Raw genomic sequence first — 17,319 nt, forward strand, 5'->3', positions numbered from 1 at the left:
TACTGGTATATATATATATTTGACCAAAATTTTCTTACCCGTATGTCTTTTACATACTGCTCCATGGCTCTGGCTAAACCATTTTGAGCGGCACGGAGGTACGCATCTCCCGAATTAAAGGCATCTAAAGCCTCTTGGGAGAAACAAGCATCGCGTAGAACTGTCCAGCGACGCCTGTGGTTCATGGCACTCTCCACTTCAGAATTTGTGGCAGACAGCCTGTCCGCATCCTCTCTCGGAGGAGTGTCCGGTGTGCGCCTTGTGCTCGCCTCCGCTTCCTGGCCAGACGTTGGAGCCTGGCTGGTGGAGGCACGATTGGCAACCTCTCCGGATGTAGTCCGGCAAGGTCTCTTCGTTCTGAAGATAGCACGAACGTTAATATGCCCTGACAGAATAACACCAGGGAAACAGAGGGTGCGCTATACCTTTGTGCCGGCATCTCAGTCCGGACTACATTCCTTTTTGCCCCACGGGGCCCTGTGGCCCCTCATTGGCTAGCCGCCGCAAGTTCGGCCTCCTGCCTCGGAAATCTCCCCTGCAAAACACGGTTGTCGTCAGAAACACCGGAATACGTGAGAGTGGAATCTCTCTCAAGGGAATGAGACTCCGGTTTCTGTCACCTGGGAGGCCGGGATTAACCCTGGGTAATCAGCCGTGATGGCTACCAAGGTATTGTCCTTGCTTAGTTGATGGAACACCCCGTCGATAAGCTCCACCGATATGTCCGGATCCTCTTCGGAGTCCGGATTGAGGGACCGTTCTAGGTCCTCGGACTGTGGAGGGCGGCTGCTTATATCCTTTACCTCCTGTCGCAGTTCCTGCATTGAAGTCGTTAGACTACCTATCTAACCATGGGAGTATAAAACAAACGGGCAAGCACAATTGTTCACTTACCCAACTTGGAGGATCGTACATACTGAATCCGGCCCGCGGGTTAACGCGGAGGAATTCCTCCTTTTCTCCCTTGTACAAAGAGGATAAGATCTTTACTAAGGCGGCGGCTGAGGCCGGTCCCTTACGACCATAACGTGTGGCGTCATCCTCCCTGTTGAAATCCCACATGGGGTGGCCTCTATATTGAAGCGGCTGCACCCCCCGCATAATGCATGCGGCCATGACTCCAATCATGGTTAGTCCGGAATGAGCCAACAGTCTTATCCGGCCCATCAGGTAAAGGACGTCTCTGTCGCTTTCTTTAATGGAGCACTATTGAACTCAGGGAGACCGACCCGGATAGGGTCCGATAGCGGGACGTCATCTATATAAAACCATTCTGAAGGCCAGTCCTCGGACGCCTTCTTTGGGGTTCCGGATAGGTATCTGGTCCCGGCGATGCGCCATACTTCGGCTCCGCCCACTTGGTATATAGACCTCTTTTGAGAATGGGGCACCAGGAAGAATAACCTGTTCCACAGCGCGAAATGAGCCTCAACGCCTAAAAATAGCTCGCAAAGGGCAACGAAACCCACAATATGCAATACGGAGGCGGGCGTGAGATTGTGCAGCTGGAGGCCGTAGAACTCCAGAAGCCCGCGGAGAAATGGATGAATTGGAAATCCCAGTCCCCTTATTAGATAGGGGACGAGGCACACCCGCTCTCCTTTAGAAGGATTGGGGGTGCTCTCCGCTTGTTTTCCGCCATTGTAGGTGGCGAGACCGGCTCGGACCGGGACCATGTATGCCTGAGGGAGAAATCCCTTGGCCTGAAGCGACACTAACTCGCTATGCGGGATGGTGCAACTCTCCCAGTCCCCGGGTTTGGGACCGGAGGGGCGAGGGGAGGAGCTGCGGTGGCTGGTCATGTTGGAATGGACCTTTGCTGGAAGCGCTCTCATGATAACTCGCGGAAAGGAGAAGATGTGGTTTGGACCTAAACCCCCATCCCGTTAAATAGGCGGCTCGTTTATATGGCTAGAGGTGTGGATTTAAAATGCCCCAGCTTTTCGCATTCGTTTGACACGTGGAAGACGGCCATTATTGGGCGTGGAAGCCGAGGAGCACTACATTACAAAAATCGGACATCATTCCTACAGGTACACAAGATTTGGAGACGAACCCGCCTTGCAATGCCGAACAATCTGCGCGCCGGACTCGTCGTCATTGAAGCCTGGTTCGGGGGCTACTGAGGGAGTCTTGGATTATGGGGTGTTCGGATAGCCAGACTATACCTTCAGCCGGACTCTTGGACTATGAAGATACAAGATTGAAGACTTTGTCCCGTGTCCGGATGGGACTTTCCTTGGCGTGGAAGGCAAGCTTGGCGATGCGGATATTCAAGATCTCCTACCATTGTAACCGACTCTGTGTAACCCTAGCCCTATCCGTGTCTATATAAACCGTAGGGTTGTAGTCCGTAGGCAATCAACTCCATATACAACAATCATACCGTAGGCTAGCTTCTAGGGTTTAGCCTCCTTGATCTCATGGTAGATCTACTCTTGTACTACCCATATCATCAATATTAATCAAGCAGGAGTAGGGTATTACCTCCATCGAGAGGGCCCGAACCTGGGTAAAAACATCGTGTCCCTTGTCTCCTGTTACTATCCGGCCTTGACGCACAGTTCGGGACCCCCTACCCGAGATCCGCCGGTTTTGACACCGACAGAGAGGATAGAACCAATCACTTGTTGAAGACACAAGATTTGTTGGACCAGTTCCAGTTGCTGTGACAACTGTACGTCTAGTTAGGGAGGCTGAGATTCAACTCAGAAGACCACGTCTTCACCTTATTCCCCTTGAGCTAAGGACACACAGTCCTCGCCCAATCACTCTGGTAAGTCTTCAAGGTAGACTTCCGAACCTTCACAGACTTCGTTCACCGGCGATCCACAATGACTCTTGGATGTTCAGAATGCGACGCCTAACCGGCTGGAGGATTCACAGTCCTCAAGTGTAATAAGTCTTCAGGTCACGCAGATAGAAAGACTTCAGTGATGCCTAACACTCTTTGGCTCTGGGTGTTTGGGCTTTGTCCTTGCAAGGATTTCTCTCTCTCAAAGGCTTCGAGGTGGGTTGCTCTCAAACGACAAAAGCCGTGAACTAACTCTGAGCAGCCACCAATTTATGGTGTAGGGGGTGGGCTATTTATAGCCACTAGGCAACCCGACCTGATTTGTCCGAAATGACCCTGGGTCACTAAGGAACTGACACGTGTTCCAACAGTCAGATTTCAAACACACACGGCAACTTTACTTGGGCTACAAGCAAAGCTGACTTATCCAGCTCTGGATAAGATTTGCTCTCATTGTCTTTGCTCGAAGACATAGGATTTGGGTTGAGCATCACTTCAGTCATTCTGACTTTGTTCACTTGTAGCCCACTTAACAGTACGATGGTTCCTATGACTCAACAAAGAAGAAAAGGAAACAACGAAACGACACAGTCTTCGTGCTCCATAGTCTTCACTCAATGTCTTCTCATGTCATAGTATTCAATATGAATATCTTCGCATACCACCATTGTCGTCAATGTCTTCATACATTTTTAGGGGTCATCTCCGGTAGGTAAACCGAATCAATGAGGGACTACTACCTGTGTTATCCTGCAATTCTCACAAACACCTTAGTCCCTCAACCAAATTTGTTATCAATACTCCAAAACCAACTAGGGGTGGCACTAGATGCACTTACAATCTCCCCCTTTTTGTTGATTGATGACAAACTGGTTGAAGTTTTCAACGGGGATAAAGTATGTGAAATTGTAAAGGATGGGTATTGTCTTCATAAGTGGCAAAGGCTCCCCCTGAAGCTGTGCATATAAATAATTTGCTTTTGGAATGCAAATGCACATGGCAGGTTGTACTTATGGAGATCCTCTTCAACTTATGAAGATAATTCATCATGCATGATATGATTTAACAAAGAGAATGGCATGCATAATGAAAAATGGACGTCTACAGAATGATCTAAGTGCGGAAGTTATCATCACACATGCGGAATTTATCATCGCATCACAGAGTAGCAAATAAGTAGCAGATGACCATCGAGTTTAAGTGTTACAACTCAAAGAACCAAATGGATCAAAAGCGAGAGTTGTAAACACCAGGCAAAAATTATAAAGCAACCGCCCATATGAACCCGCTTGAAGACTATCAAACTCATACGCTTCTCCCCCTTTTGTCAGTAAGGACCAAAAAGGTATGAAGACATAGAGCATCTACTCGTTCCCATGAGGAGTAGGTGAAGCAACAGGGTTGTCGGTGTTGGTTGGCGGTGCAAACGAACTTGGTGCGGTGTCGATCCGTGCAGTAGAAGGGGGCGGTGAAGTAGCATCGTCTTCATCATCGATCACTTTTGCATTCACAGTTGCCGCAGAGGAAGAATAGTCAGAGTCTTCAAGGGATGGAGTTCAACATAGGACAACAGGAGTGGAGTCAAACTTGAATCTTTCAGTGAAGCCATCGTCTTGAAGATCTACTTCAGCACTAAGCAGTGTCAAACTCTTCCATGATCGCCGACAGGTCTCGTGAGTGACAAAAGCATTCTTGGTGGCAAGATTGCGAATGCGATTTACATCCACCAAGAGGCTTTGCATTTGTCGCTTGAGCCAGTAGTGATGCTTATCTTGTTTTTGATGTAGTGCCACAAGAAGTTCTCGGTCATTCAGGACACGAGAGCGCTTCTTAGGCCTTTGGGCAATTGTGCTCTCAGTAGCTTCAGTTTGTGCACGGTGAGGCAGACGAGTGTTCCCAGCCATTGGATAGACACGAGTGACTGCTTGGACTCCTTCAATGGGTTGAGTGAAGCTTTGGTGATCAGCATTTTGAAGACAAAGAGGCTTCTTGGCAGGCTCAGGGTATATGGCTTCAACTGACATATCAACCTCTGGTAGAAAGATCAGATGATTGCGAGCAGAGGGCTGATAGTTGATAGTAGAGTGTAGCTTGATGAGGCGCATGACCCATGGAGCATAGAATTTCAGGCCAAAAAGATCAGAGCCAGACGTAGCCAGTTGTCGGATAAAGAATTCTTGTGTATTGAAGCTAATGCCATTGAGGATGTAAAAGACCAATGTCTTCATGGCTCCTTCAAGTTTTGCAGCTGATGAATGTCCTTTGATAGGCCATAGAGTTCGCCTTATGATGTGATAGATGGTGCAGGGCAGATACTCAAGGTCATCAACAAAGAACTCCTTTGGATATTCAGCATCAGGTGGCAAAGGCTTCATCATGCTCAACATCTGGCTCATGTTGGGCTCTGGCTTATGGAAGATGCTCTCCAGTGCATTGCGGTGGAGTTGACAGTCAGGTTCGAAAAGCTCTCCGGGAGTGGGTAGGCCTATAAGCTCAATGACGTCAAGAGCTTTGGCTTCATGATGAACATTTCCCGTCATCCACTCGAGAACCCATGTCTTTGTATGTCTGTAGTAGCCGCGAATGTGGAGGGTAGCATAGAATTGAAGCAAAACTTCCTCATTCCAATGTTCTTTGTCTGTCACAAAGCTGAGCAGAACTGCATCACGAAAGCAGTCAAGTGCTTCTTCTAAGCATTGCAGTCCAGCAATGGCTTCAGTGTCGAGGCGCATATGAGGGAAAATGCGCCCTTGATCATACAGAACGCAGGAGTAATAGCTTCGCTGCTGATAGCTCCAGAAACGATCAGATGATATTCTTGGCCTTGAGTAGGGGTTCTTTGCTCTGTCAAAGAAGATGTTGTGGGCTTTGAAGCCATTTGCATTGAAGGATCCTGTAGAGGTGGCAGTACCTGGGAACCTTGGCAGTCTTGGCGTTGGTTTCTGGACCAGAGGCCTATGCTCAACATGATAATCAAACTGAGGACCAGAGGCATTAGGCGGAGGAACCAGAACGGGCCATTTGACAGTAATAAGCTGGTCGTAGTTGTATGCTTGCTCGATAGTATGTGGCCTTCGTGGCAGAACAGGAGCAGTGGCATCAACAGAGGCGTCAGGCTGCACAGCAGAGACTTCAGGAGCAGTTGCATCATTGGCTTCTGGCACATTTGTTGGTGCAGGCTCCACATTTGCTTCAGCCATGACTAGGTCATTGGCTTCATTTGTGTTGGTGGTGGCAGCCTCGAGATTCTCAACCTCCACTTGATGAGCTGGAGGGTCGGGCACTGGCAAGTTCACTTTAGGAACAGCTTCTTCAGCAATAGCGGGAGTAGGGACATGTTCTTCTTCTTGTTTGTCTTCGGCTGATGCATCCGGATTGTCTTCAACACCTTTGGCTTCAGACTCGAAGACATTCACAGTAGGAGTGGCATCTGGAAACACTTAACGTGCAACAGATTGATGGTGCACTTCTCCTTCTGGAACGCTCGAAAGAGGGACTTGAGGCCTTGGTCCTTTGCGAAGCCTGCGTAATGCTGGCGACGCCTTTGGAGATGGAGTTGGCTGGGCCTCAAAGTCATCATCTTCTTCTTACACAGATGGGGTAGCTTGTTGTTGGGGAGTACTTGGGGTCTCTTGCTGTTGTAGGTGATCAGCCCATGATGCATCCTGAGCAGTTGGTGTCAGAGGACGACCAATGTTGATGAGTTCGTTGTTCATGAGAACAGGCAATGATACCAAGTTATGTTCGATCTGAGGAAGAACTCCATCATCTTCAACATTGTCATGGTGACCAATGTCTTCAGCATTGGTGGGGTCAACTGCTGGAATGTCTTCAGCTTCATGAGCCTCTGTGGGAGCAGGCTCATGAAAAATCATTCGTCGTTCTTGTTGTTCAGATGCAGGGCGAACCATTGATATTGGTTCAACAACTAAGGGCTCTATGGGAGCAGCCCGATCCTTCTTGGTCTTGCGCTTCTTCTTGGAGGGAGCAGCATCAGAGGCTTCAAGATTTTTCCTTTTTCTAGCTTCAGCCTCGGCAGTTCTCGTCTTCTTCAGCTCTGAAGCTGTTGACCTGACCTTAGGCTTCGAGCCGGTCATGCTGCTTGCGAAGACAATGCGCGGCTCTTCCTGCCTTGAAGGTGCAGATTGATCAGGTGACGGCTTCTTCTTCTTTGCAGCCATTATGGGATCAATGCCAGGACGACCAAGAGCTTTGCGTTTCTCAGCCTCATTGTAGGCTTGCACGCATTTGTCAGCCAGACTCTTCATGCGCTCACGAGAACCTTTAGCTTCTTCGCGCTTCTTGAGAAAGGCTTCTTTGAGCTCGTGCAGCATAACCTTGAAGTTGTTGACATCTTGCACGCTGAGCTTTGCCATGTGCTTCTTGAACTGAGCTTTCTCATAGTCGATCTTGTGCTTCAGTTCAACGATGCGCTGAGCAAGAGCTAGCTCAGAAGCAATGGCGCCATTGAAGGAGACGCTGAGGCCAATGGGAAGTTGCAGATCTTCAAAGCTGAGATTTGGGGTGTCAAACCATTCATCAATGAAGTTATGGATGATTGCCACATCAAAGAGAGGCAAATCATTGAAGATCTCTGCCTCTTCCTTGCTCTTGATCAGTTGCTCAAGGGCATCATCTGCAAGATCTTCATCACTGGACAGATCAATGTGCTCTTCTCGCACAATGGCAGCAGGAGTCAGTGTCTGATCAGTATTCTTGACGATTTTCTTCTTCTTCTCCGTCTTCTTGGAGATGCGTGATAGATCTTCATACTGCACACTGTCTTCAGGAGGTGCAGTGGCCAGTGGCTTCGCTCGAGAAACTTTAGGAGGAGCAGCTGATCTTGAAGCCTTAGCCTTCTTTGGCTTCTGCGGCTTTGGAGTAGGAGCTGGGGCTTCATCAGTGTCAGCATCATCATCAGAATGATCCACTTTGGCACCTTGAACCAAGATGTGAGTGATAAGGCCATCAAGGTTGTAGAAGGGTCCGATGATATTTGGTTTTGCATCGCGAGTGCCATCGGCACGGGGAGCAGGAGGACCAGGATTGAAGTCTAACCCCAAAGAATCTTTGTTCTTCTTTGCTGAGGCTTTGGCAAACTGATAATTGCATTTGAACAGATTGTCTTCGCGACACCAGAGTAAAGATGATGGGTCGGCATCAGCTGGTTGTGGCCCACGGACCATGCAAGGATAGAAGCCTTGCTCAATGGCTTCAGCTCTGGACCTGGGTGGAAGATTTTTGTACAAAGTATCCCCCCATGGTCGTTTGATGGCGTTTTTCTCTGCATATTCCTGGGTCACGAACTTGTATTTGAACCATTGTTCAGCCCAATATCTTCGAATCCATTGGATTCGTGTCTTGCGCTGATTATAATCCTCTTCAGGATCTGTCTTGTAAAGCTCTGAGAGGTCAACAGGCAAATCTCTTGATGTTCCCCCGCAACGCTGTCTGCCACCCTTCCTAACTGATTTCTCTGCAGCCATGAACTTCAAACTGAATGGTTTCAATACGTTCAAAGGCTTCAAAGGCTTTCGCTTGCTGGACAAACAGGAACTGGCTTCGGGAGAGTTAATGTGATGCTGTAAGAATTCTGCAAACGAATGCAGACTATGAGAACCAAGGGATTCTCCCACGGACATGTACCTGTGACAACATTAGAGATGCGAGGGAAGGGGAAGAAGTCATATGCATTCTCAGAAGATTTTGAAGATAAATCAGTTTGAAGTCATTGACCTCATGATGCGAAGACATTCACTTATATGTTGAGAGTTGGTTCCAGATTTGTACGAATCCGCGAATAAGTACAAGTGAGGAATCTAACTAGATATGAAGCTTAAGTGAATATACTAGGCAGTATGAGATGCAGACGGGATAGATCTAACATTGTATAGGCAGAAACCTATTTTGGTGAACAGGATGAATCTTTGAGGATCAAAAAGACGGTAAAAATAGAGTTATATTTACCACGCGAAGAACTGCTAGATGGGAACAGTAGGAGACCGAGTAGTTCAATCCACTGTGCCCTAACTTGGCGACGGAGGACACCTACGGTGGCGGCGAAGAGGACGATGTCCGCGGCCGGCGTGAGGACGGCATCAGAGAAGTCGCGGCAGCTAAGCGCTTCGTCGCCGGCGTCGTCGAGAGCTAGCGGTGGTGCTAGGGTTTTGACGAGGTGGAGAGGTGGAAGAAGGTTTTCTTGACCACATGGGACATGTATTTATAAGGAAGTGTGCGGCACAGTGCAATTACGCAGGTGCCCCTGGCGGTTCACATCTGAGGGGCACGTGGCAAGCATGCAACATACTCAGAGTTGTCCCACGTTCCCACGCCCGCCAGGTTTGTCGGATGATCGTTCCGGCTTCTCTGGATTTCAAGCAATAAGGATGAATCATTTAAAAAAGACTTAATGTTTGTCTCTGTATCTTCTGCTGACAAGGACGCAGAGAAGACATTCGAAAGTTTCAATAGAATGCATATGATTTGGACAGATAGAGTTTGAGATAGAAAGCATAGAGAGATTAGGGTCCGATCACATTCACTTAGTTCAAAAGATTCAACTAGGAAGACATAGCTATAAGTGAATGCTGTAGAGGACAGAACACTAGTATATATATCAGAAAGCAATCAAATCAGCATAGTGAAGATAATCATGAAGACAAATTGAAATTGAAAACAAACCAAATGCGAAGACATATCAAATGTAACGCCATGAGTGAAACACTTCAAACAGAAAATTTGGTGGTGGCGTTGCCCACCGTATAGGAAGTATTAGACCCAGACACGGCGCACAATTATCGTGGCGCTCCGAAGTCAAATTCCACGTTAATGTATTCACACTCAGAATGTAAGTCTTCATTGATTGAAGATATACTTTACTTCGTGTGTTGCACATCTAAGTCATCAACATGCATAAGTGTTAGGATGTGTGCCTGATCACAGGACATTTGAGGATTCCAAGATATTTAGCTCACACCGTAACTTGCAAAACCTTTTCTCATCCAATGGATTTGTGAAGATAGCTGCCAGTTGCTCTTTAGTGTTGACATGAATGATATCAATATCTTTCTTCATGACATGATCTCTGAGAAAGTGATGACGAATTTCAATGTGCTTTGTCTTCGAGTGCTGGACTGGGTTGTTGGCAATCTTGATGGCGCTTTCGTTGTCGCAGAAGAGAGGTACTTGTTTCAGATTGATGCCATAGTCCTTGAGAGTTTGCTTCATCCATAGAAGCTGAGCGCAGCAAGATCCAGCAGCAATGTATTCAGATTCAGCAGTTGAGAGTGATACACAGTTCTGCTTCTTTGAAGACCAACAGACAAGTGATCATTCTAGAAAGTGGCATGTGCCTTGCGATCCACCTTGTCACCAGCATAATCAGCATCCGAGAATCCAACCAGATCAAACTCTGAGCCCTTTGGATACCATAATCCTAGTGTTGGGGTGTGAGCCAAAAATCGAAGAATTCGCTTCACAGCTAAGTGATGCGATTCCTTTGGTTCCACTTGGAATCGAGCACAAATGCAAACACTAAGCATAATATCTGGCCTAGATGCACATTGGTAAAGTAAAGAACCAATCATGGAGCGGTATATATTTTGATCGAACTCTTTACCATTGTCGTCGGGACCTAGATGGTGTTTGGCTGGCATTGGCGTCTTGTAACCTTTGCAATCTTGCATTCCAAACTTCTTCAGGAAATCTTTGAGGTATTTTTCTTGAGATATGAATATGCCATTCCTTTGCTGACGAATTTGAAGACCAAGGAAGAACTTCAGCTCACCCATCATGGACATCTGATATTGCTCTTGCATCATGTATCCAAACTCATCACTATACTTCTGGTTGGTGCAGCCGAAGATAATGTCATCCACATATATTTGGCACACAAATAGTTCACCATCATATGTCTTCATGAAGAGTGTGGGATCGAGGGATCCAGGTTTGGAGCCTTTGCTCTTCAGGAAGTCTTTGATCGTATCATACCAAGCGCGAGGAGCTTATTTGAGGCCATACAGTGCTTAGTTTAGCTTGTACACCATATCAGGATGTTTTGGATCTTCAAAGCCAGGAGGTTGTGCGACGTATACTTCTTCTTCAATCTTGCCGTTAAGAAATGCACTCTTCACATCCAATTGATATAGCAAGATGTTGTGATGGTTAGCATAGGCTAGCAGTATGCGAATAGCCTCAAGCCTAGCCACAGGAGCAAATGTTTCATCGAAGTCAATCCCTTCAACTTGAGTATATCCTTGAGCGATGAGACGTGCTTTGTTTTTGACGACTTGACCATGCTCATCTTGCTAGTTTCGATATATCCATTTTGTGCCAATAATGTTATGCTTGCGAGGGTCAGGACGCTTGACAAGTTCCCAAACATTGTTCAGCTTGAATTGTTGAAGCTCTTCTTGCATAGCTTGAATCCATTCAGGTTCCATAAAGGCTTCAGCAACTTTCTTGGGTTCTGATATTGACACAAAAGAGAAGTGCCCACAGAAATTTGCTAACTGTGTTGCTCTTGAGCGAGTAAGTGGACCAGGTGCATTGATGCTATCGATTATCTTCTCAATTTGTACTTCATTTGCAACACGAGGATGAACTGGGCGAAGACTTTGCTCTTGCTAATCATTGTCATCATTGGGAGGATTGTCTTCAGGCTGAGCATTGTCTTCAGGTTGGTTAGGTGCAGATATGATAAGTTCCTCTTCAGGCTGTGCTGCAGAAGGCATGATTTCACCAGTTCCCATTAGCTTGATAGATTCGCTGGGTGGAGCTTCGTCTAGTGTACTTGGCAGGAGCTCTCTTTGTGAACCATTGGTTTCATCAAACCACACGTCCACAGTTTCGACGATTTTGTAGAGATAGAGGTTGAAGACTCTGTAAGAGTGCGAGTCCTTTCCGTAACCGAGCATGAAGCCTTCATGAGCCTTTGGTGCAAATTTTGACTTGTGATGGGGATCCTTGATCCAGCACCTTGCTCCAAATACTCTGAAGTAGCTGACATTTGGCTTCTTGCCAGTGAGGAGCTCATAGGATGTTTTGTTCAGAAGCTTATGGATGTAAACACGGTTGATGACGTGACATGCTGTATTAATAGCTTCAGGCCAGAACTTTCTTGGTGTCTTGTATTCATCGAGCATCGTTCGAGCCATCTCAATGAGGGTTCTGTTCTTGCGTTCTCCGATGCCATTTTGCTGAGGTGTGTAGGGAGCAGAGAACTCATGAGTGATTCCCATTGTATCCAGATAAAGATCAAGTCCGGTGTTCTTGAACTCAGTGTCGTTGTCACTTCTGATATGCTTGATCTTGACGCCATAATTGTTCATGGCTCGATTGGCGAAGCGTCTGAAGACATCTTGCACTTCAGTCTTGTAGAGAATTATGTGCGCCCATGTGTATCTTGAGTAGTCATCAACACTGACGAAGCCATAGAGACAAGCAGTTGTTGTGAGGGTAGAGTAGTGAGTAGGGACAAATAAGTCCATGTGTAACAGCTCGAAGGGTTCAGATGTCGTCATGATTGTCTTCGAGGGATGCTTGGCCCTTGTCATCTTCCTGCTTCGCAGGCACCACACAAATGATCCTTCTTGAACTTGACGCCCTCGATGCCAATGACATGCTTCTTCTTGGCGAGTGTGTGTAAGTTCCTCATGCCAGCATGCCCCAACCTCCGATGCCAGAGCCAGCACTCTGAAGCTTTTGCAAGAAGACATACGGCAAGCTGTGGACCTGCTGAGAAATCTACCATGTATAGATCATCTTTTTTGTACCCTTCAAAGACTAGAGACTTGTCAGATTCCATTAGTACAAGGCAACGATATTTTCCGAATAGCACAATCATGTTCAAGTCACAAAGCATCGAGACAGACATTAAGTTGAAACCAAGGGATTCAACAAGCATCACTTTATCCATGTGTTGATCCATTGAGATTGCAACTCTACCTAGACCCAATACCTTGCTTTTACCAGTGTCAGCAAATGTGATGTGACTCTTGTCTGATGGACGTAAGGTTGAGTCCATGAGAAGACTTTGATCACCAGTCATATGATTAGTGCATCCTCTGTCCATAATCCATTCTGAAGCATGAGGTGTCATAACCTACAGTACAGTTAGGGGGATAGGCTTCACCAAGAGTATTGTGAAGAAAAAACATTTGACGGGCAAGAGGATTATTCAAGCTCAGATCAAGATTAGGACTGATAGGATGAATGGCAAGCGATTCAGGAACAAAATACATAGTGAGACCATTTGGGCATTTGATCTTGCGCCCTACAAGATGTTTTAGGTCCCCAGCAATAGCATCAGACGCCTTTGATTTTTGGCTGGAGACATTTCCCTGCAAAAGAAAGTTAATTCTTCTTAACCACCCACATCTTCAGGGGTGGCTTAGAAGCAATGAGTCTAAGTGCAGCATCTGAGAACTTCGGCTTTGGAGCCCTAGCAAATAGCCTTGCAGGAGATGAATGATACTCATATGAATAAGCAGAAAAGTTCTTAGTTCTATGAACATACCGGTTTGAAGACACACGCTCATATTCATAAGTTTGAGTACGGTTTCCCTGCAAAACATTGGCGTTAGGGTGACTCAGGTGAGTCCTCTGTCTGTATGAAGCCTTTGGACCATATGACGCCTTAGGTCTGGGATTTGTCTTCTTCCCGGGTGGTGTCATGATGACATTCACTGGAAGATTCTCAAGACATCTTTTGGGAACCCAGATCTTCTTCATAGGTGGTCCATTCCTGCAGTTAGTACCAATATACCTGGCAAACACTTCACCATTCTGATTTTTGAACAGCTTATAGTTTGCATCAAAGGATTCATCAATGATAATAGGATTAGCACAGGTAAAGCCAGATAAGGTGGATGGATCCACTGAAGGTCCCTTTGCAGCAACCCATGTGGTTTTGGGATACTGCTCAGGCTTCCAGTAGGAACCATCAACATTCATTTTCCTCTCAAACCCAACACCCTCTTTCCTAGGGTTTTGGTTCAGAATCTGCTTTTTGAGGACATCGCAAAGTGTCTGATGCCCTTTCAGACTTTTATACATCCCTGTTTCAAGCAATGTCTTCAACCTAGCATTTTCATCAGCAATAGTAGTGGTATCCTCCGTAGAGGGGTTAGTTACCACATCAGTAGTTGAAGACAATGCAACAGTAGCAGCAGTAGAACATTCAGCAACGGAGGTAGCGTTGTCACGCTCAAGGCATTTTAGACATGGTGGTTCAAATCCATCCTGAGCGGGACTGATCTGTTGAGCGCGAAGTGACTCATTCTCTTTTTGAAGATCTTCATGAGTCGCTCTCAATTTATCAAGCTCTTGCTTCCTTTGAAGATAATCATAGGAGAGCTTTTCATGAGTGGTTGAGAGCGTTTCATGACGACTTTCAAGTTCTTGGTACTTAGCATGAAGATTTTTTATGTCTTCAACTAAGGACTGTGAACGTGTCATTTCCGCGTCCAACAGGTCATCGCTTTTGTCTAACAGTTTTTGAGTATGTTCCATAGCTTTTTGTTGTTCAGTTGCAATTTTAGCAAGTGTTTTGTAGCTGGGTTTGGATTCACAATCAGAGTCATCTTCACTTGATGTTTGAAAGTAAGCATCACGTGATTTTACCTTGGCACCACGTGCCATGAAGTAGTAGGTGGGAGCAGGGTCGTCCTTGTCATTAGCTTCAATGTTGGTGTGGAAGTCATTGTCTTCAGTGTTGAAGATGGACTTGGCAACATAGGCTGTGGCTAGAGCCAGACTTGCAACACCAGGGTCGGACTCCTCCTCAGACTCCACCTCCGCCTCCTCAGAAGCAGACTCCTCCTCTGAATCCATCTCCTTGCCAACAAAAGCACGAGCCTTGCCAGATGAGCTCTTCTTATGAGATGAAGATTTTGATGAGGACTTGGAAGAAGACTTTGAAGATTTCTTCTTCTTGTCATCAGAATCATATTCCTAGCTCTTCTTCTTCTTCTTCTTCTCATTGTCCCACTGTGGACACTCAGAGATATAGTGTCCAGGTTTCTTGCACTTGTGACATGTTCTCTTCTTGTAGTCATGAGTGGAAGCTTCATCTTTTCTTGAGCTGGATCATGAAGACTTTCTGAAGCCCTTCTTCTTAGTGAACTTCTGGAACTTCTTCACAAGCATAGCAAGTTCCTTTCCAATGTCTTCAGGATCATCAGAACTGCAGTCAGATTCTTCTTCAGATGAGGAAACAACTTTTGCCTTCAAAGCACGAGTTCGGCCATAGTTGGGACCATAGATATCTCTTTTCTCAGAAAGCTAGAACTCATGTGTGTTGAGCCTCTCAAGTATATCAGACGGATCGAGTGTCTTGAAGTCAGGGCGTTCTTGTATCATGAGGGCAAGGGTGTCAAAGGAGCTGTCAAGTGATCTCAGTAGTGTCTTGACGATTTCATGCTTGGTAATCTCAGTGGCGCCGAGAGCACGAAGCTCATTTGTGATGTTGGTGAGGCTATCAAACGTAGGCTGGACATTTTCATTGTCGTTTCTCTTGAAGCGGTTGAAGAGGTTGCGAAGAACACTGATCCTTTGATCTCTCTGGGTTGAGACGCCTTCATTGACCTTGGACAGCCAGTCCCAGACTAGCTTTGACGTTTCCAGAGCACTCACACGGCCATACTGTCCTTTGGTCAGATGACCACAGATGATGTTCTTGGCAGTAGAGTCCAGTTGAATGAACTTCTTGACATCAGCAGGGGTGACACCTTCACCAGTTTTGGGAACGCCGTTCTTGACGACATACCAGAGGTCGACATCAATGGCTTCAAGATGCATGCGCATCTTATTCTTCCAATAGGGATATTCAGTTCCATCGAAGACGGGGCAAGCAGCGGAGACTTTGATTATCCCTGCAGTCGACATAGCTAAAACTCCAGGTGGTTAAACCGAATCACACAGAACAAGCAGTACCTTGCTCTGATACCAATTGAAAGTGCTAGTTATCGACTAGAGGGGGGGGTGCCATAGGCGATTTTTATGAAAGTCTTCAAAACATGGAAGTTTCGAAGACAAACAGTAGAAATGAACCTATTGATATGCAGCGGAAGATAAACTACACTAAGCAAGCCATAGTCAAGTATGCAATAACGTGAGAGTATAAAGACTAATAGTAGCTAGGTAATAAGGATCAGGATGGAAGATGGTATGAAGCCAAACAACAATAGTAGTCAAGCAATGAAGAAAAAAAATGTATGACAAACAGGCAATGACTTCACAAAGACAAACTCTAAGTAAAGAGAGGGAGAGGATAGAACCAGTCACTTGTTGAAGACACAGGATTTGTTGGACCAGTTCCAGTTGCTGTGACAACTGTATGTCTGGTTAGGGAGGCTGAGATTCAACTCAGAAGACCACGTCTTCACCTTATTCCCCTTGAGCTAAGGACACACAGTCCTCACCCAATCACTCTGGTAAGTCTTCATGGTAGACTTCTGAACCTTCATAGACTTCGTTCACCAGCGATCCACAATGACTCTTGGATGCTCAGAACACGACGCCCAACCGGCTGGAGGATTCACAGTCCTCAAGTGTAATAAGTCTTCAGGTCACGCAGACAGAAAGACTTCAGTGATGCCTAACACTCTTTGGCTCTGGGTGTTTGGGCTTTGTCCTCACAAGGATTTCTCTCTCTCAAAGGCTTCGAGGTGGGTTGCTCTCAAACGACAAAAGCCGTGCACTAACTCTGAGCAGCCACCAATTTATGGTGTAGGGGGTGGGCTATTTATAGCCACTAGGCAACCCGACCTGATATGTCCGAAATGACCTTGGGTCACTAAGGAACTGACACGTGTTCCAACGGTCAGATCTCAAACACACACGGCAACTTTACTTGGGCTACAAGCAAAGCTGACTTATCCAGCTCTGGATAAGATTTGCTCTCATTGTCTTCGCTCGAAGACATAGGATTTGGGTTGAGCATCACTTCAGTCATTCCGACTTTGTTCACTTGGACCCCACTTAACAGTACGGTGGTTCCTATGACTCAACAAAGAAGAAAAGGAAACAAAGAAACGACACAGTCTTCGCGCTCCATAGTCTGCACTCAATGTCTTCTCATGTCATAGTCTTCAATATGAATATCTTCGCATACCACCATTGTCGTCAATGTCTTCATACATTTTTAGGGGTCATCTCCGGTAGGTAAACCGAATCAATGAGGGACTAATACCTGTGTTATCCTGCAATTCTCACGAACACATTAGTCCCTCAACCAAATTTGTCATCAATACTCCAAAACCAACTAGAGGTGGCACTAGATGCACTTACAAATCCGCTGCCTCCATCCATGAGTACCTTGGTAAGGCAAAAGCCGTCCACTATTGGACTGAGGACCAATGCGGCTAGTGCTCGGGCTATTCGGAATTTAGGTTCGTCACTGGCATTAAAAGTAATAGCCGTGTCACTCCATGGGTTTATTGTTGCTACTTGGTAGACTTCGGCAAGGCTGCGAAGTGTTCTTTTTCGCATATTATTTGATGCGAAAGTCTCGAAGACTGTTAATA

The sequence above is a fragment of the Triticum urartu genome, chromosome 5 (assembly GCF_003073215.2).
Source record: "Triticum urartu cultivar G1812 chromosome 5, Tu2.1, whole genome shotgun sequence".
NCBI classification, from domain to species: Eukaryota; Viridiplantae; Streptophyta; class Magnoliopsida; order Poales; family Poaceae; genus Triticum; species Triticum urartu.